Source organism: Augochlora pura, chromosome 1, assembly GCF_028453695.1.
Source record: "Augochlora pura isolate Apur16 chromosome 1, APUR_v2.2.1, whole genome shotgun sequence".
Classification (NCBI taxonomy): domain Eukaryota; kingdom Metazoa; phylum Arthropoda; class Insecta; order Hymenoptera; family Halictidae; genus Augochlora; species Augochlora pura.
In genome coordinates, this window is record NC_135772.1 from 794066 (window position 1) to 815822 (window position 21757).

The following is a 21757-nucleotide window of genomic DNA, read 5'->3' on the forward strand; positions in this document are numbered from 1 at the left end:
ATTACTATTATCTATCTTCTGAACTAATTAATTTTCGAAATTAGTAATTTAATAATCTTTTAATGAGAATGCAAATATTAATCGATTTGGAAATAATATACGGTTGTGCTGAGTTATTATAGTAATTCTTTTTTCTTTGTTGAATAAATGAAGTATTGTTATTTAATATTGTCATTTGTTAGAAACTGTGTATTGAGCGATTTTTATTCGTAATGTTATTCATTATGAATTATTGGGTAGGTGGTACGTTAAGTATATGTAATATAAATACGATGTGTAAAAATCTATTATGTAATACGAATAAATTATATGCAGATATGTAATACGTTGGTCTAATAAACAGATAATACATATTCTATCGCAGCTATAAATTCAGTGTCCAATAATCACTAGACGTCTTAAAGACGTTCATTTCACGTCCATTTTAAATCTGAACGTTTTACGTCCTAAAATGGACATCTTATTTCAAACGTGAAAAGGATGTCTAATTTAGGACGTCATGAAGGCGACTTATTTCTGACATGACAAGAAAAATGTCCATTAAATTAAATAAATATTACTCAATGCTAACGTTATAGAAAGGTATTACATCGTCTACTACCTAATAAAGCGTTAACAACTATTGTACGAAAAGTCAAAAAATTATGAAGAAATAGTTGAATTTTGGCAACAATTTGTAGCTAAAATTTGAAAGGTGTCTTTTGACATTTGGTAAAAATAATAAAAATTTTACGTCCGAGATATCCACATTAGGGATATTCGCAAGGGTCAGCTCAACCGCAGTGCAATGGAAGAGCCTCACCCTGGAGGAACCGCCTTCATGATCACGGTAACCTCTACGCCAGGTTATGGCAATAACCTGGTTATTGGCAATAATTTGAAGCTAAAATTTGAAAGGTGTCTTTTGACATTCGGTAAAAATAATATTAAATTTTAATTAAATCCAACTTGGTAGAAATAATATTAAATGTGTCCGAACCTGGTAGCCAGTAGCGGCTATTGTTTGGAAGACGGTGGATCGGATCGATCTTGATCACGAGCAGCGAGGCAACCCGCCGCAAGCTACAAAGCCCCCTCTCTCTCTCTCTCTCTCTCTCTCTCTGGTTCTCTCCCTCTCTTCTGTTCTTCTGTCGCGTCCTCGTTCAATCTTGCGGGCGCTATCTCCGTGCACGTTATGTCGTGTGGCGGCCACGCGACACGTCAGCCGAGGCGTCCCTGGTCTATCGATCCATCGGCGGTTACATATCTCTGGCCGAGATCGGGCGACGGGGCCGCGTTGTAACTGGGTTACAGAATGCATTAATGCGCGCGCGACTCGATTACAAGGCAGCTACCCGATTGATTCCCCGGATCTCAGACGCCCGCTGGCCCCGCGCAATTTGCCAGATTAAACGTTCAACGGCACGACGCGCGCGCGCGATTCCTGAATTCGTAATTTCGACGATCGATCCGTCGATCGGCGCCGCCGCGCCGCGCCGCGCGATCCCTGTCACGTGAACAACAACGGACCTCGAGGTGGTTAGAGACCACTCCCGATCCGCACGACGGCGATGCACGCAGGAATCATGGTTGGAAGACGACGATGAAAGTATTGGGTTGTTTGGAAGGTGTTTTCGATTTTGTTGGTGAAAATGAAAGACGATTTTCTTATAATGTATAAATATTTTGGATATATAATCGAATATATAATTTTTAGAAATATACAATATATAAATATTATATATGAGTAGTTCATTTGTTATATGTGGCCCGTGTCCATTGATTTCCGGTTACCCATGGTTCCATATACCATTTAAGTTATCAATCAATAAAGCATTTGGAGTTAATTATATTCAGAGTGAATACGATCATTTTGGACACATCAGTTTTCAAAGTTAGTTCAATAAACGGCCTCGTATCCTCCATTTTGATTTAGTACCTTTTGGCATATTTTTGAAAGTAGCGTGTTCCCATGTTCGTAAAAATTCTGATTTTTGTAGGCAAAAAACTGATTATTGTTTCAGATTTTCACATTATCGAATAAGTCATTTTTTGGTGTCTTTATTTGAAGTAAACATTTAAAGAATAATATTGTTAATAATGTATTAATAATATAATTAATAAGTTACATAGAAATGTCAATAGCAAATTTTCATTAGATTATGCAGAAAGTATGTTGAAGGGAAATAATGTACTGTGGTACATACCATGTAATAATAATACTGCATTATAATATAATATTATTATATTATTATATAATATAATACAATACCTTTCATTGGTTATGAACAAAAAAGTAATAATATTGCAATATTTTTATAACATAATGCACTATAATATAGTATACTGCAATACAATACAATGTAATACAACGTAATGCAATGTAATGTAATATAATATCATAATAGAAATAAATATAATACAACATTTTACTAACGTATAGTTATGATAATATTATAAAATTGATGCCATAATAATAACGTTATTAAAATAACTTTCAGTCGTCTAAAACTTTGCACTTTTAAAATACACTATACCGTATAGTAAACGCAACGCTTTTGCCACGAAAGGATCCAGAAACCTCGAACAGAAGTAATCAAACGATTCGTCTGAAAAATCATCAAAAAGAAAGTACGGTCGCGGAAATGATCCTGTAGGTACGTAAAATCGTCGGATGTCCGGAGTACGTGGTCCGGGGCATCGTATTAATAATGAATGTAATTCAATTACGCCGCGTTTTCAGACCCTATCTGCCGATCGTAACAATTAATGGACGGGTAAACGAGGCTCCATTAGCATCCGCTTAAAAATTATTTAAAATCCCGGGCTTTATTACAATACGATTCGCCGGAGCAGTTCTCTTGTGTCATCGATTATCGCCGGCGATATATTATGCTAATGGAGGATCCTCACGAAAAAGCTACGACTCTCTTTCGGCGTCGATCGAACCTCGTTCTACATATACGTACAGGGTCTGCCAAAAGTCTCGGAACGATCGATTATCGCAGATAGCAGGAGTATTTTCGAGGGCAACTTAAAAGTTAAAATTTATTTTGAAAGTTACGCCAACTCGGTTGTCGTTGGTGATTATGTAGTTGGCAGTAGCCGCTTAATTTTCATAAACGTGGCGCGATCATTTTTAGCGGCGTCTTAGAGTCGCCGCTCGACAGCAGAGGGTGAAGAGATATGAGACTTGCATACCGAGTCATCAGATCTTTAATAAACATTAGATTCGATGCTAATGCATTTGTAGTTTCATGACCTCTCACTCTTAACGAGGATTGATTTATCCCTCATTATTGAACCTCATTTGACATGCTATGGCCGAGACAGAAATTCAACTATTCTATAAAATCGAATTCTAAATGATGACGATTGTTAGGTGCAATATTGCTCGTCGTAAAAGTAATCTTGAAAAGCACGGTTACATAACTGTCACAATTAAATACCAATAAGTATAGCATTCTTAGAGTTCTATACAGATTTGTCCGCTGGAAGTTGAACAATATGTTCAATTCGCTTTAACAATAAAGTGAATGATCTTGCGAACTGTATTGCACATCTAAATACACTGAGAAGCATAACTATAGCATCACCCCCGTTTTTGTGTATTTCGAACTTCTGGGTGGGAATGCGAAAAAAACGATTATATGAGACGAAAGGGTAGAATAAATAATAAGTTTCGTGTAAATATCTATGAAATTGATTTACATAATACATGAAACAATTGGAGTTCTGATTTTTAGTTATTGCTTTACTATGGCATTATCGTTATTATGTCAATACTTTTAGATTAGTAACCTGATCTATGTAACCTAATCAAATGTATTCTTTGCAAATTAAAGCTTGAATTTCATTTATACAAAATCGTATATTAGTGATAGTAGTAATGCCTGGTGATAAATGTTTAATCGAAGAAGAGAGAAGTAAAATTTTAGCGCTTCGAGAAAAATAAACATCTCCATTATTGAGTATTTCAGACTTTTGCATGGGAATGCGAATAAGTTGATAATATAAGGCGAAAAGGTACAATAAATAATGAACATTAAAAAAGTTTTATTGTAATCTTCTACCGACACGAACAAAGATCCATATAAACTGGTATTTTCATCGTTGCACGATTATAGCGCCAAATTATCAAAGACACAATTATATGCATTAATAATTTGTAAATTCACCTTTCTTTGATATTGCTAAAAAAATGCGATTTGAGATAGTCTTAATGAACTTTTGAAAACTTTCTCCACGGATAAATTTGCCATATTATTGACATAACTACAGCGCCACCCCCATTTTTTAAGTCGATCATGTAAAGTGAAAAGGTATAATAAATAATGAATATTAAAGAAAGTTTATTGTAATTTTTGCTGCTAACAGATTCAAGGACAGATCAGAATACACCAGTATACTGTAAAATAATTGATTGCTGTTTGTTAACAGAAATAACACTGTAGAGTAATGTCCCAACAAGATAAGGTGTCCATAAATATTAATCACAGAACAACGGCGTGGTGTTAGACAAACCATGATTAATGTTATCAAGTAACCAGCGTGTTTTAATACAAATTTAATGGTTTATACAAAAAATCGACAATTTCAGCCCTTAGGTGCTGCAACCGGCAAAGAATCATGGACCGATTATGGTATGGGTCTATATTGTATACATATTGTATATGTATATTGCATCCAAGGCTCTCGAACTACAGAATAAAAACAATGAAAGAATTGTTAATGTATATGGAAAAATGGAATTATAAAGTACGTGTAGAGAATCACCGAAATCTATTACAGAAAGAGTTTCTCTGTACAATCTCAATAGATCGAAATGACATTGTCAGAATCTTACCAAAAAATTATCGAGAGCATTGATAAAGAGAACAGAAGTCTAAATATTCAAAAATAGGGGCGTTGTTACAGTTGTGTTTCTCAGTGTACCTCCACCCTGTTTTCCAAAGAATTCTTCTCCAAAATTCTTTTTTCCCGCGATAATTAACCATACCGAAACTTTTGAAGAACCCTATAGTAAAACACGATCATTCTCTTCCAACAAAGTGAACGGTTAATTGAACCACCTTGCCGGACGGTGTCACAACGCCAGGCCTGTGTTCGCAATACCATAATTCTCGTAAAATTAAAAGCAACGACGCCCGTTTTCGTGGGTCCGCGGCGTTAACCTGCGACAGTTTAGGCACCTGTTTTTTTCGGGCATGATAGCACAAGCTCGTCCCAGCCCCCACCCCTTCCCGGGGCCAGATAACATCTTGGTTTATAGGGCCATAATTCAGACACTCTAGGTTCATGCGCCCGCCGGGATTAGGCAGAAAGTAAAGATTCGAGTAATTAATGGGCCGGCCTAATTGTAGGCATCATCGGCGGCCATATTCTCGTTTAGACGCATCGCGCCTAATGGGAGCGGACGCTGACGAATGGCCGCATTAAAGAATCCCCTGGCATAATATGTAGTTGCGTGTTTGTTCGTGAACGTAAGATTCGATATACACTCATACATTAAAGTATTCAAACATTTATATGTCTAACTAACATTCAACTGATGAAATATATATTTTCACATCAAAATCATCATTTTTGCAAGTTACATGTCTTCTTTTCAAATTACATACAACCGTTTGCAAGTAATATTTGCTCCTTTTTATTCAAATGAAATATGTACACCTTTCAAAGGGAATTTCATATTTGTCGTGTGCTTGCATCTACTTGAATGTTTAAATATTAATGACAAGAGAATCAAATTTGATTCCTATTTAAAGGAACGGACGAACATTTTTACTTAACAGCTTATTATTATAAAGAATATCTCTATCACGAGGCTGACTCGTTAAAGTACGGCAAAGGGTTAAACATCGAACGCGTTCCCCCCCATAAGAATCTCTTTTCCGGTAGCTTCGTACCGCTTAATATGCACAGTGTAAGTTTTGGGGCTGAAAATGATTTCTGCACGATGCATGAGTCATGAGTGCGCGAAATTAATCAGCGTATGAATATTAACACCTCGCCCGGACGAGAGAAAAAGAGAGAGAGAGAGAGAGAGGGAGAGAGCAACCTATGGTTTGTACATCGGCCTCGTCCGATATCCACGGCCGACGCCGATCGGCGTCATTCTTAATTACAACGAAAATGATTTCGCCGTGCGGTAAATGTCCGCGTGATCGCAATGAATATGAAATTAACATCGTTACAGGACCGAGCGTTCTAATATAAATCACGGCGAGATTTTAAAAAACGGTTGTTAAACCAGCGGAAATAATCTGCCAGATTTTATGCGGCAATTTATCAAGGGAATTTCGTGTCCGCTCCCGTTCTCTACGTGTTCCCATAAATTACAATGTCCCGATCGATGTACCGTAATTATTTCCTAATTTCCTACCGGAGTTAATCAACACTCGCTTCGTTAATTTCCTATCTTATGCACTTCGTCTTGGTAATTGAAAGCTTAACGACATTTTTAACCAATAAAAATCGGTTAGCGGGTTGAGAACGTTTTTAGTGCGCTATACGCGATTAAATAAAATTATAAAGTATAATGTGGCACAAAATTGCAAAGCTGTCGCAAGTTTTCATCTGGTATCTTGCCAGCCAATTTGTATTTTTATGGGAGACGGTATCGGTAGAATCTATCAACGTTTTCAGAAACATTAATTATACTCGATGCGACCAAAGGTCGTTCGTGTGTGTTACTTGTATGCGTTCATTCTTGATATTTTTCAATTTCGCGCCATTTAAATTCGGAGCGAACACTACGATGACGTTGTTAACAAGTATCTGAAAGTGGAATCGATTCCTTTCAACTTTATAATTATTCCTTTGATTAGCATATATCGCTCGAAATTTTGTTTGAATTTATACACAAGTTTTACCAAATTTCCATTAATTTTTAGTAATATACAGGTGTTGTTGAGTCGAACATTTTTCAATTTTTGTTCGTCGCAATGTTTCTGCTTGTCCAATGTTAATTTAAATATATGACAATCTATACAGCTACAATCAATGTATATATTATATTATATACCATATATTATTGTAATACAGGGTGTCTCAAATATGTCTAATAATTTAGAAATGGGGGATAGCTGAGATTATTTCAAGCAACTTTTTCCTTTGCAAACATTTTCTCCGAGGCATCGTTAGCGAGTAATTAATAAAAAAGCATTGACCAATGAGAGGCGACCTCAGCTAGCGCGAGGCGGTGGAGCCAACGAGCGGACAAAGCCCAGTTTCGATCATTGGCTCAGCTGTCTCGCGCTAGTTGACCGCCATCTTTCAATGTTTCTTGTTAATAACTTGTTAACGATGCTTCGGAGATAATTCTTGTGAAGGAAAAAGTTGCTTGAAATGATCTCAGGTATTCCCTTTTTCTGAATTATTAGATATTTTTGAGAAAAATTAAGAAACGTTTTCCCTGGGTGTCAAGGGATACTCTCTTGATTATTCTCAATTAATTATGCAAATATATAGATCCCAAATTACAAATGTATTATAAAAAGGAATTTCTTTAAATACTGATTGTTTGTGTTTCTTTTTATATTGCTCGAAGCAGCGTGTGTCGGCTTGATCAGGAATCTCGTTTATGCCAGAATTAAGGAGGAACTGTTTAAAATGAGCCTGACGTTTAACGTAGGTACCGTGTAACCCTTGATTTTCAGAGGCTGGCATTATTTCGGGAATCCGGGCAAGAACTTGTCCGAGAATTTAATCGGTGCATCGACGTAAAAGGTGTTCTTGCGACGCGACGGACACCGAAATGGGCCTCATCATACGCCGATAAATTGAAGCGTAACACCTCTTTCATGGTGTCACGGATTTCTCTGTACCGGTTCTGTCAACGTATTCGGACGGTTTTAGGACTCCGCCGAAAGTGTTACGCTGCTAACGGTCCAAGAAACGTGCAATTTTACATGACGCTTATAATCGAGGAAGCGAAGGACGTAATTCTACGCTCGGCCACTTTTCTCATTCAGCTATTACGATATTACGAATCACGTCACTCGGCATACAGAATCGTATGAAATCGCTCCCATTAACCCTTTGCACACGAGTGGTGACCCTGAGGCACCACTAAAATTGTTCTGTTAACTACTAAAATCATTTTTATAGCAACAAAGTTTAATTTTCGATAAATTGTTAAAAATGAAAGTATTTGGTATGAATCACGTGAAAAGTTAATTTGGTGTGTATAAAATGCACTTCGTTATTTAAAATGGAAATACTGTACACCAGAAAAATGATTTCAGATTTACAGTTAAAACGGCTTCGAGTGCGAAGGATTGATACTCGGAGGTTTATTAACCCTTACGAAGCGGTGGTTATGTTTGTTTTCGCTCAGGTTGTTTCGGTTTTTCGTTGAATTACTCAATTTTTGGCGAACTATATCGAAACGGTTGCTGTTGCATTAAGGACGACAAAAACGATGGAGGATCCTAGGAAGGATCTCTCAAAATAAAACTTTATTACTTATCTTACAATTTAACCTATTAACTTGCAAGGCGGTGGTTAGGTTAATTTTGACGCAGAGTATATGAATCGTTCTTAATTGCTGAACTTAACTGCTCAAGTACAAACGAGTTGTACCCTTGCAAATGATATGATGCGAGAACGTAACAATGCGTGTTAAAAATTGCTTCATGTAATTAATATAAATGAGTTTCATTTTCTCTATTTAACACGAGCTTCCTATTAATTTGAAAGAAAAGTAAGTTTAAAATTTGACTCGCCCCCTGTTAACTTTTCTCCATCTCTTCGCTCTTTTTTGCGTCGTAGAAGCACTTTCAACATATTATTAACGTAACGTCAGGAATATAACTTAAACGAAGCGGTTAGATCACGAACTATATAGAGAAAAAAGTATGCGTCCGATTACTTTTTAACCAAAGCGAGCTTCCGTTTCGCTCCACCAGAAGCGCCACTATCGCCCATATAAACTACACCATCGCTCTTGTTAGACCGACGCATCATTCGCATCCTGTGGTCAATTATTTTTTTTCTCAAATAGTTCATTCAAGTGTTGCAACTCGACGTTAACAAAATATCAAAGACAATATGACTAGAAACGTGATGGTTCGATCTTTGACGAAGATTCCGGCACTTTCATAGGATACAAGTAAGTTTAGAATACTGCTTCGTTATCCTTTGGCGAAATTCATATATCGCGTTCATTTTCTTCGCGTCCAGATATTTCAAAATTGCTTCGTGTAATTGATATTCCGAAATTGATAAATTATTTCAACGTGAAAATGACTTAATATTCGAAAATTCTATTCAATCTTGCATGATCAAAATTAGACGTGAAATATCGTTCTTTTTTTTCGCTGGTAGCACGGTTGCGTAGTGCGATTGCGCAGTAGCTACGTACCTACTATAATTTACGCGCCATATAGTAGTGAAAATCAGGGGCCTCTGGCTTCATAGAATTAATCAATTTTTAGTTGATTCAATAGATTTGGTAATGTTTAGATACTTTAAAAGTGAAAATGAACGCGAGGAAATCATAATGTTTCATGAATTAACAATAGTTTTATATTGATTCATAAAAATAGTGAGCATGAAATTTTGTTCACTTACACGTTAATGTTTTTCCATGAATTCACCTTTTCTTGCACATTAGAAGCATTTTCGACATATTATTAATACAATGACAGGGACAAACTATCGACGGTCGATTTTGGCTAACAATTAGACTGTTTCCCACTGCATCGATTGATAATGTAGCGAAACCAGAGATTTTACTAGTGAACAAATAGTTCGATCTAATAACGCATCTACCGATTTGTGTATTTAATTGGTATTGTATTCGATTTTGCCTGACTGGAATTAGATATGGGATATCTTCTTTTCTGCTGGCAACGCGGTGTACCAGTCTTTTCGAATGATTTGAAGCGCAACTCTTTGAAGTTGCGGCAAATCGCAGGCCGCCATTTTCTTGTCTCTCGTAGTTTTCGCGCCAAATCGTTGGAGTAGGGTTGGTGGTTCTTAAAATTTTCTTAGAATGTTTAGTCGATTCAATAGATTTGTCATGGTTTATATATAGAAACATGAAGTAAACACGAGGGAGTCATAATATTTCATTAATTAACACGAGCTTCCTACATTATTGTTACAGATTTTAAAACGACATGCGGAACGGAGACAGTAAAACAACGCGATCGAATAAATGTCGACGTAAGTGTAATCTTGATTAGCATCCATAACACATAATCTGCTTTGACATTTAATAGCGATGGAATTTAATCGAACTACTTGTTGTTACAGATCTGAAGAACTACTACGCGAATAGCTGAGATCGAGAAGCAACGCGGTCGAGCTTCATCGTGGAGCAAGGGATGTAAGTATAATCAACAATATGCAAATTATATGCAATACTTCGTAGAAAATAATAACTTTATAAACAATGTTGAACAAATTTTAATGTCTCTGTTCTTTTCTTTCTGTTCCAGGACTCTAACGCAGCTTCGTCCTCCCAGCAAGTAGTGAGGCAATATTTTAAGAATTTTTCTATTACGTAGAAATTGCAGAACTTTTTGTCAAGTACAGTGAGCAAAGGATTACTCGGCAATCCTTTGAGTGGTAATTTGTTTCCCGATTAGGTCTTTTTGTACGTCGCTATTTTTCCTATGATTGTTTTAAGTTTTAATCATTTGATTTCAAAGCTCCCGAAAGAATGACGTTTTATAACACGCGATTATCGTAACGCGAATGTCACAAAAATTATATTGGTACACTTACTGTACCAATATATTCAATAACTTGTCTTCGTTTGAATACATTAGAGACCACGTGCAAAAAGACGTTTCGTGATAGGTGAAACATATTTAATAAAAGTTTGAAATACAGTATCTTTATCTTGTTATGATCTCATTATTGAATGTATTTGAATATTCGAAATTATTCTGAAACTATTATTATAAAATCATTATTAAATGTAGTATTTGAACATATTTTTAAATTATTGCTATGAAATTATTATTAAACACAATCACCTTTCAATGAATTTAAAGAATCGTAGTCCGCGAAACTAATAACTTTTTTTGATAGGATTTTTAGAGATCTAAGGTTCCATGTTCGTTGCTCGAATCCTTTCGAGTGCCAAAAGTTACTCGAGAGGGTGCAAGCAATGGTACATGGAACGGTATTTAATAATTATAACTAGTGACTGACAATGACTAGCGTATCGTGCACGACGTAATTTCCACTTTATGCGCGTGTGTGGTTAGGCAGTGGATATTGCGTCAGTTTTCTAGAATCATAATTAAATAGAGTTGAACATATTCCATGCGATCTGTGTCGTGCAACGTGGATCTCTATGAAATATGTATAGAATGTTCATTTTCTATTCTTATCGGTTTAAACGGTTCAAAAGTGTAACTGTACCGAAATAATACCAATTATTATAAAATCGCAATGACTGTTACTGTTTAAATATCGCGTTAATTTTCGAAGGGAATTCCTCGAAAGCGATACGAAGTTTTTTATCGGAGTTAGTTTTTGCCGGAGAACGCTTGGAGTCACGACTCCCGGTCGAAAACACTTCGAATCGGCGACCGTTGGGACTTGGCGACCTCGGCAACAACGAACGATAGTAGAGTCGACATCAATATCGGAACGTTAGACAAAGAACAAAGCAAATTTTAACGGTCTTCGTAAAAGCCTAGTAACCAGGTATAGAGAGAGAGGGAATCGGCAAGTTAGAACGGTAATGCTAACTTCCCGAATAAGCCGATGCACAGCGACGGTATCCGAAACGCCGCGACGGTATCCGATGCGCCGCGACGGTACCCGAAACACCGCGACGGTGCCCGAAGTTCTGCTTCGAGGGCACCTCCGCTCTTCGTGCAGAAGGAGAGTGAGTACTGTGAACCTTGGAAGTGACACATCGGTTTCCGAGTGCCATCCCTTTCGTGCAACGAAGGAAAAGAGGTTACCAGAGGATATTATCTGGGAGCACCCTAATCCAGCTGTCGGTAAGGTTAAGGAACCACGAACGTGCATTCCGTTCGCATTCCATCTACCGAAAAGCAACGTAAGTAAGATTTTGTGATGTCACCTCCTACGAGACACATCGTACGTTTTGTCGAATGCCATCGGTTTTCGTACAACGAAAGGAAAGAGGTCAACCAGAGGCTTTCTTCTGGAAGCAGCCAAGATTCGAGCTTTCGGTAAGGTTAAGAGTTCGAATGTGTATTACATTTGCGCGTTTTCTACCGAAAAGCGACTCTAGTTGTGCTGTGCTTTCTCCAGCACAATTAGAGAGATTAGAGCCTACACCCTCCGCTCGGCCCGCACTATTACTGTGCTCGAGCTGTGAGTTTGTAGTGCATTTACAGAGCATTCAGGTGATACGCGAATATTCCGAGTTCGGCGCGTCCTGTACTGTTACAGTGCACGTGTCGAACGATCAGGTCGGAACAATCTTTCCCTGACTCGCTAGACAGTTGAGTTCGATTTGAGCAACTGTCTTGCATTTCTGTTTGTAGTATACGGCGTACGGCGAGGACCTACGATTGATTGGCCTCGCTGAACGGTTTCTCTTGGGTGGATCACACCGAGGGTCCATACCGGGTTATGAGAGCGTTATGCTCCACGCCCACGCTAGGCAAGATGTAGGAGGTGCACGCCCTGCACTTGTTTAGTGGTCGAGCTCCGGCGGGTACTAAACTTCGCTCAACGGGATCGTTTGGGGTAGGCATGGATGCTGCAGATCCTAGTAGCCCCCCTCTCCCCGTTGCTCCTCGAGACCCGTGCATCTCGGAATAGGAGTGAGAGTTTCGATTAGAGATGCTTAACGTCGTGTCGCTCGTGGGACAGATCTGCTGGAGATTTACGACCTCCAGTGGACGAGTGCCGAGCAGAAGTGTGTCTCTCTAGCCAGGACTGCCCGCAAATTCGATGGACGATTCCGAATCTGCGTAGAGCGACCGTTTGTTGATAGTCGGAATAATCGACGGGACATCGGCCGTCCTGGACTATAGAGGGTGAGACCGTGGTTTCGGAAACTAACGTACGATCCCACGCGCTCGTCGCCGAATGCATTCCTTGGCTTTCCAAGGAGGCATCGGTGCGGCTAAAAAGATGGCTCACTCAGGACGGATTCACGACTGAGTGGTCCCCTTCTCGCTGGAGCACGCGTTCCGCTGTTGCCCAGCTGAGTTGGGAAAACAAATAGCTGATTGACAGTTTTATTCATTCTGTTGGTGGCTCCGGCCATTATTTCTTATTTTCAGAACCCGGACGCAACCCACGCCTCGCCACGCGCCAGGTTCCTGCAGACCGCGCCCGACCAAGCGAGCAAGGAGACATCCAGGACCAGCATAACGCTCTGTAGAAGTCTCCAATAAACTGCCTGGGTTGCTTTACCATCAACGAGAGTAGATCCTGTTCGAGACCCTTCACGCTCTCCTATCCCTCAGTACCGAAAATTAAGTAAGAGTCACGGTTAGCCGATCTCCTAACAGTTACCATTATCAGTCGATTTCAGAAACTAACATGTACCCTAATTGTGAAAGAATGTGATCATGTTGGGGTGTTAGAGGCGTCCCTGGACGTTCTCCGTAGGTTAGCTTCTCAGCGTATGTGTGCCAATCGTGAAGCGAATGTGTTGGTGTGATTGCTTTGCTATTTTTTAAATATAGGATTAGGTAGGCTAGGTAACTTGCCTTAGCGTGTGTGTATGTGAACTGTTAGGTAGGGCCGGGACTGACCGTCGTTCTCTTTCGGGTAGGCCGCGATTCGCCCGACGGTCAGTCACCGGTAGGGCTCAAAGGGTTCGATTCGAGCTTTATTCGAACGGTGCATGACGTTCGATGTTATAGCTCGAAATCGATCCTTTGAAAATTCTCTTAGCTTCCGCGGTCGCGAACGCGTACGCGCGGGAATTAGGGCTTTCGAAACGAAACGATACCGGCTCCATTGCACCAGCAGAATTATCGGCTTTTTCCGAGACATTGTTTTTTGTTTCGGAAATCGTCGGTTTTCTACTAGCTGCGGAGCACGTGTAGGGTTCTAGGTTCATCAGGCGAATCGCCGAAGAAAGAAGGAGCTAAATGCCGAAGAGGCCTCTCCAACAAACTGTTGAGAGAGGTCACCCTATTGTCGTTACCACTTTGTCACTGTACTCGTTTGTTAAAATAGTAGTTATAGTAGTAGTAATAAATGGGCAGGCCTCGCCGCCCCAACGATCGGCGCAGATGGGCACATCCGAGATTTGCAAGTAGCATTGCGAAATGACCACGCGTTGCTTTAGTCAACTTTGATCAGAGATAAAAGTTAGTGTTCCAAATAAAATAGACACGATTTTCATTACTATCGAAATCAATTTTCTAGAGCGTAGCGTTGCGAATGAAATAATCGTGATTTCATTTTGTTTGCTGTGTGTAGTAGATCGAATCATAGCGTTGCAAATAAATACAATCTCGCGTTGTGTTGATCAATTTTTTACACTTCTCGAAGTCCATTTGCTCTCGAAAAGTTGTCTTTCGAATCTCTGTTCGTTGAATTAGCGTTGCGTACATACATACTGCGTTGCAGTAGTTTGCTTTTCGACTTTTCAGGCGACCACGCTGCTGCTGCAACGATCGGCTCGGGTGGGCGCATCCGCGACTCGCCATAGCGTTGCGAATTAATCACGCGTTGCTTCAGTCAATTGTTCGAACAGAAATTGAACTTAGCGTTGCGAACTAATCACGTTTGGACTTGCCAATTCCCTTAGATTCTTCAAAGTCGATAAAGCAGCTGCTTCTAACAATTAAAGTAATTTTTTGCATTTCTGTTCGTTGCATTAATGTTGCGTCCAAATAGTCACGTGGCATTAGCTTCTCTTTCGATTTTTGTTTTTTTTTCGCATTCGTTTTTCAGGGCCCATGCCGGAGCTACAACGCTCTGCAATGCGGCATTCGCAATGTTTTCTTAGAGTCCCAAGTCGAATTTGAATGACAAGTTTGTTTTAACTTCATTAATTAAACGTACTAAAGCAATCGTCCAAAAACTGAGGTTAACTCGTGATGTACTAATTAATTAAAATTACCTTCATCACTGCCTTCGAACATTATCGATAATACTTATCTCAATTTAAGTATAAATAGACTTGTGCCACTTTCAAAATAAACAGCTCAATTATTAAACTAACTCTGAAAATTGATCTGTGCAAAACGATCAAATGCTTTATTGACAGATAAGTTGAAGTTGTACCTGTAACCACGGCCAACCAAAAATAATTGCCAAGTGGAGTTGGGCCACTTTCAAAATAAACGATCGTCATATATGTATACATCAACAAAATCCATAAAGAAATATGGAATAATACACATAGCAACATAATAAATAATCAGGTCGCGGCGCGCCGTGAAAAAGTGCTGCGGGGCGATCGAAAAAGAGTTGCATAGGGGTGTGTGTATCAGCTGCGGTCGTCTTCGACCGGCGCTGCTGCGGCGGTCTCTCAGCCGAACGGTCGTTTTTCTCGTATCCGAGGTCTCGGTAGCAAAGGCCTTCGTTTTTCGCTTGCGGAATTTTTCTCTCGTCGTTTTTGCGCGCGGCGGCGCGTGCTGTGGAACTCTCCGCTCTCTCGGGCTACGCGCCCGGATGGGGACGGTGCCGCGACGCTGACGTATGAAATATCGACGGCAATTAGCCATCCTGGCTTGATTTAAGACCGGCCTCGACGCGCGCGCTGGGAGTTCAATCTCGACCGGGGCCTGAACCCTTTAATTTCACACGTATAAACCACGGCCACCGCGGTCTAATTAAGAAATCGCTTCGGAATCAGCGTCACACCGCGCGCTGCCCTGAAACCATCGGCTGTTTGTCTTGTTTCCGAACGAAACGGCTCACTCTTCTCATGGACACTCGACGTACGAAATTGTACGTCGCTGTTGTAGCGCACATCTGGTCATGAAGAATGGTTACTTTTGTTTGAAATATTGAAACTATGGTGTTTACATAAAGCATTGAAAGACATCCGAGAATTTTTGGGGATATTAATCCCTTGCATTATTACGCCTTTCATAGCTACGTTGATTACGACTATTTCGTCCTTCATTATTTTCATAATGTCATAAGATAATTCTAGTGTTCCTATATTGTCCTCAATAATTAATTTGCCAATTTATACAGTGATCGAAAGTTCACTTTCATTTCATCAGATTTCGATGACAAGAATTTAAAATTTTCTTTCGATTCAATAGGAATGATTAGCAGCCATATTTAACACTTATTTGTGTTTAATATTTTTAATAATAAGACCAGACGATTTCTGTTTCTTTTATTTCCTTTACGTACGTTTGTTACTAGACTTTGACAAGAGAGAAAAATTTATCTTTATTTCGATACAAAAGAACTGAATAATGTTCATATTTAACCCTTTGCACTCGAGTGGTGACTCTGAGGCACCACTAAAATTATTATATAACGTTCCGAGATCATTTTTATACCTTATCGTCAAAGTTTATATTTAAAAACTGTGTTAAATAGTGAAACTATTGCAAGAATAAATTTCATATGTATAAAAGTGCACTTCGTTGCATAAAATAAAAATACTATAAACCAGAGAAGTTATTCTAAATTTACAGTTAAAATTGTTTCGAGTGCAAAGGGTTAATAGATCTTGCATGAAATCGGTATCACGAGTCTGACTCGTTATTATAGAAAGAAGCGATAGTGCAAGGGGTTAAAAAATGTCCTGTCAAGTCCTGAAGGACGCGTCGCACACGAGAGAGGCGATCCTCCCGCATCGATCCCGCTACAAATCCACTCGCCTGTGCAAGAAAAGATCGTCGAAGTCTCCGGGTCGGCTCGCGTTTGCGACGCTCGGCCAAGATCGTCGGCCACGTTATTTGTTGAGAACACAATTATCGGATCCGCCGGCACATGTAATTTGATCGGTATTATGCGCACCGTCAACAACGTGTCGCGATTATGTTCGAGGCCGCGTTATACCTGGCCAACCTCCTGGCCGCGTCCGGAGGCGCTCTCGGACCTATCTGCACGCGGTTGTATGTCGAACGATTCTGCACCGGCCGATCGCCACGTCCGATCCGATAGCCAATTACGAAGAACATGACGTCCAATGATGTCGCGTGCGCCCAACATTGTGAACGCCGGCCGTGTTTCACCGGCTAGATGACGATAACAATTGCACACCGGCTCTCGGTCCGAATTCCGACGGTTGCTTCCGGCCAACTTGTAATAAGCGATCAATTCGTCGTGGAATCGTCTTTTTCGTAGAGACGACGCTTTGCTATTCTTTTTTTTTGGAGGCTTGTTGAAAAGAAGGCGACTTCGAATGCAAGTCTTTCGTGGAGTTAACCCTTTGATGTAGGAATAAAGCGGATGATTGAAAAATACTATTTTATTTGGCTCGGTTAAGTAGGAATGTGGGAAATTATAAATATATCTTATTTTGAAATTTCTATTGTTATGTAATATTTAATGACGTTGAATGTTTTTAATTAAGTAACGTTATAACGTAATGCAATAGTAGTTCTTGTAAAGTATGAAATATTTTCAAACATTTTTGGATATTTCAGAGTTACGTCAAGATAATTATTAACATTACAAATTAGTAAATTAGTAGTTTTTTAATGTATGATATATTCTTAAACATTTTGGCATATGTAGAGGAACGAGACATTTATTACACTGCCAAGTTTTGTTTGTTAACGACTCGGAGAAGTCAAAGTTTACAATATATAATGAATAATGTAATGAATGACGTCACTGCATGTTAAGGGGTTAATTTTAACGTCACATAAATTAGATCAAAATCGACACTATTCGAAGAAAATTTTACTCGAAAATATTTCAAATAGTATCTTCTCATATAGTATTACGAATAAATTCTGCGAATAAAATTAGCAGAAAATTATTTTATTCGAGAAAATTATTAGTAAATAATAAAATTGTTTCCATTGAATATTTAGTACCAAAGAATGTCAAAGAATTACTTTAAAAGACACGAGTTTTGTCCTGAGCCCCCATAGAATCTAAATACCGTGTGTCGTAGCCGATCGTTGCACGAGATTCTAATCCGAGACCATAGAATTACAAAACTAAGAGGAAAAAGAGAGTAGATATGTTCTCGTAGCGCTAGACAAAGTCTCCATTGGCACACGGGTCACGTAACAACTGAGCCCCATTGAACCAGCAATTAGGTGAACACGCTCGCCTAATAATAGATTCTCGGCCCGGTTCATTGAAATTGCAGCGACCGGTGAAATTTTCGCGAATCAACAGCGCCTAAAGTTCGGACGAACCTGATCGAAAATTGCCAGAACTGGGCTGACGAGTAGTTAGCGTCGTTCGATAGACTCACCGTCGACCCTATAATTTCCAACTTTAATACGCGAACCAGTCGTATCTAGGCTCGTTCCAGCACCGGCGACTCTTCCGTTCACCGAGGATTAAAAAGATATACATATGTATACCTCTATATGTATAGATTATACATATGTATACCTCTATATGTATAGATTATACATATGTATACCTCTATATGTATAGATTATACATATATTATATATATGTATAGATATAGATACATATATTATATATATGTATAGATATAGATACATATATGTATACATATTGGGTATATGTGTAACCATACCCACGGACACAAAGCAGTATCATTTCCTAAATTAGAGGATAATTAAACGAAAGCAGCTCCGTCGACAGCGTCGACGTCTTGCGGCGCTAGATAATCATAAGTTTACATCTCGACGCTCTGGTTCCGACTAATTAGAAACGTTGCGAAATTAGCTCGGCTTTTGTTGTGTCAACTTACGGTTTCGTTTATTGCTCGAGTCCTGTGACATTCTGTGACATGTGTCTGCTTAACCCTTTGGATAGAAAAGACGTAGGTATATTGTATCGTATATGTATACATATGTATGCGTGTGAATACCAGTAAGATACATATTTTATGTATTTTAAAGTAAAATATATTTGTTACCTTTCGTATCAGGGTTGGTTGAAATATATAAGTAAGGATATTATTTATCTCGAAAATAAAATAGCTAATTTTGTATAATTTTTTATGTGATAATTTAATTATAAATATAGAATTAGATGTGAAAAGTATTTCGTTTTTATTGATATCTAGTATTTCTAGAAATGAATTTCATTCATATATTATTACAATTTGATTGAACGTTTAATTTAACAAAATTTCATAAATTAAATTTATTAATTTGATTTATTGTATAAGTTTAATATTATATAAAGAATATTTGCAAATTAAATTTCCATGTCACTATGAAACTGCCGTGGTTTCAATTGGAAGAGACTCCTCTCTACGAAATGTCTGGAATGACGTTAAGATGCGAAGAGGAAGAAGATTTCCGTGATATCAAACATTTGGAGGCGCAGGTCGGCGAATTAAGATTGAAGACGTATCTCATCTTCGCGAGTTCCCCCTAACGACGGCTAACCCAGCCGGATTACTTGATGGCGTTGGTCGCTACCGTTGCGAAGCGCCAGGGGCTTACGGATTAATTACAAAATTACTCCCCGAGGATTTTGACGGGCTGCAACGGATCGGGGAACAGAAAATGGCCGAGGTGAAGCCATCCGAGATGAGTTCGTTAGCGGTTGAATCACGTTGAATAATGCGAGTCAACAGTCGGTGCTCCGAAATAATCGACGAACCTGAAATTGGAACATAATAAACTATTCCGATTTAATATTCTTATTTGTTCGTATATAATTAATATTTGATCGTATATTGTATAATTAATATTTGATCGTATATAATTTTTATTTGATCATATATTGTATAATTAGTATTTGATCGTATATAATAATTGTACTTTAATATTGTTACATATGAATATTGTTACGCGATGTAGTTGATGACAGAGTTCGAGCACAGATAAGAGATAAGAAATAAAATAAATCGAATATTAAATTATATCGGCGCTATTTGAATAAATATCGAATCGAATAATATATCTAAATAAGATTTTATTCGATATTGGACAATGCAAATTATTAAGTCGGAAGTGATGTTACAATAATTATTTGATTGCAGATTTTCATGCAACCTTACAGTTTTATAATATTAATTGGAAGACCTAGAATTTAGCGATCGAGCAAATCTTTGCATTCAGGCTGAAGATCGTACTCGTCATTAATTATTAATAACCTGTAAGTATAATGTCTTCTAAAAGAATGATTTTTTTTATACAATAATAAGTGTCTTAGTATTTTTATGAACAGAATAACAAGCTGAATTAACCAGCACAATAAAAATTATATGTTATATTTTTCATCATCGAGGATTTATTATTATTATTTATTATTATCGAGGAATCATATATTTGTTTAGATCAACATTACCTTTCAGCCTTCTTAATTTTTAATATCTTTAATTTTTAGCAAAATTGACTTTCATATGCCAACGATAAATTCACCTAGAATAATGTATTATTATCAAATTACGTCTCTCCTAAAGCCATTGAAAATTTATTTAAAACATTCGGTTTAAATGGGATACATTATTTAATAAAATATAATATAAAATAAGAGAAAATATTTCTGTCGTCAATTAGCAGTAATTCCGCGAAATTTTTAAAACCCTGTAAATATTGTCAGTGCTCTCATGTTACTTTATTTAAAAAATTAAGAATTTACAAAACCTCGTCGAGAATCAGCGTGTGTTGTAACAACAATGAGCAAACTGATGCGATATGAGAGTCACGGAGATTTCACTTTAACGCGTGTGCACGTTGTACACGCAGTCATGTCAGAGATTCCTTCTTCCCCCTCCTAAAGAAAAGATGAAAGTGAAGCTCACTTTGGACCGCGACGTGCGCATCAATTTTACGTCAAAGTTTTTCTTTTTTTGCAGCCTCGTCGAACGGAGTATGTTGATAAGGTACCTGCGACGTAACTAATGATGTAACGTTTTAGAGAGGAAGATTTCCGTATAACTTTTGCGAACTCATAATCACTGTTGACTAATAATACGCGCGCTAGTATCTTCATATATATTAAAGACATATTTATATATGAAATATTAAATATTGAATCTTGAAATTTCAATCTCGAATTTTAAATTTTAAATCTTGAATCTTGGATTTTAAATTGTGAATCTTGAATCCTGAATCCCGAATTTTCCAATTTGCGTGTAACACATTGTAAATTGTATATTGAATATTCAATATTCAATATTGAATATTAATATTAATATTATTGTTCTATAAAAAATAGAATATAGAATATTGAAGATTGAAGATTGAATATAGAAAATAGAATATTGAATATTGAATATTGAAGATTGAAGATTGAAGATTGAATATTTAATATTTAATATTGAAGATTGAAGATTGAAGATTAAATATTGAATATTGAAGATTGAAGATTAAATATTGAATATTGAAGATTGAAGATTGTACATTGAATACTACATATTAAATACTAACTACTAAGCAAAAATCGTTTTAATTTCTTATTTATAATTTTGGACAACGTGAACGTCGTTTGTCCGCAAAAAGTGTTCGGCGAAATTTTCAATATCTCATTTACATCAAAGAAACCGATTGGTAGATATCAAGAGAATTGTTTCAAGCTATTTATTAATACATGGAAATTAAAACGTGCGGTCGAATCTCGAATGCAGTCCAACTTTCACTAATAACGAACCGGGAGAAGCGAATATACGTACCGGAAAATTCTTTCCGAAAGAGAGGAAGCGTGCACAACTTTTCCCTGGTTTCCATTAAAATCAAGTTTCCATCAAAACTATCGCAAAAACTCTATGATCCTAGGGGAACGATAA

At 37.8% G+C, this 21757-nt stretch overlaps 1 pseudogene; it reads right to left on the reverse strand.

The window, feature by feature from the left end:
* Positions 1-706: 706 nt before the first annotated feature.
* Positions 707-850, reverse strand: LOC144472684 (U1 spliceosomal RNA; annotated as a pseudogene).
* Between the last annotated feature and the right edge of the window lie 20907 nt (positions 851-21757).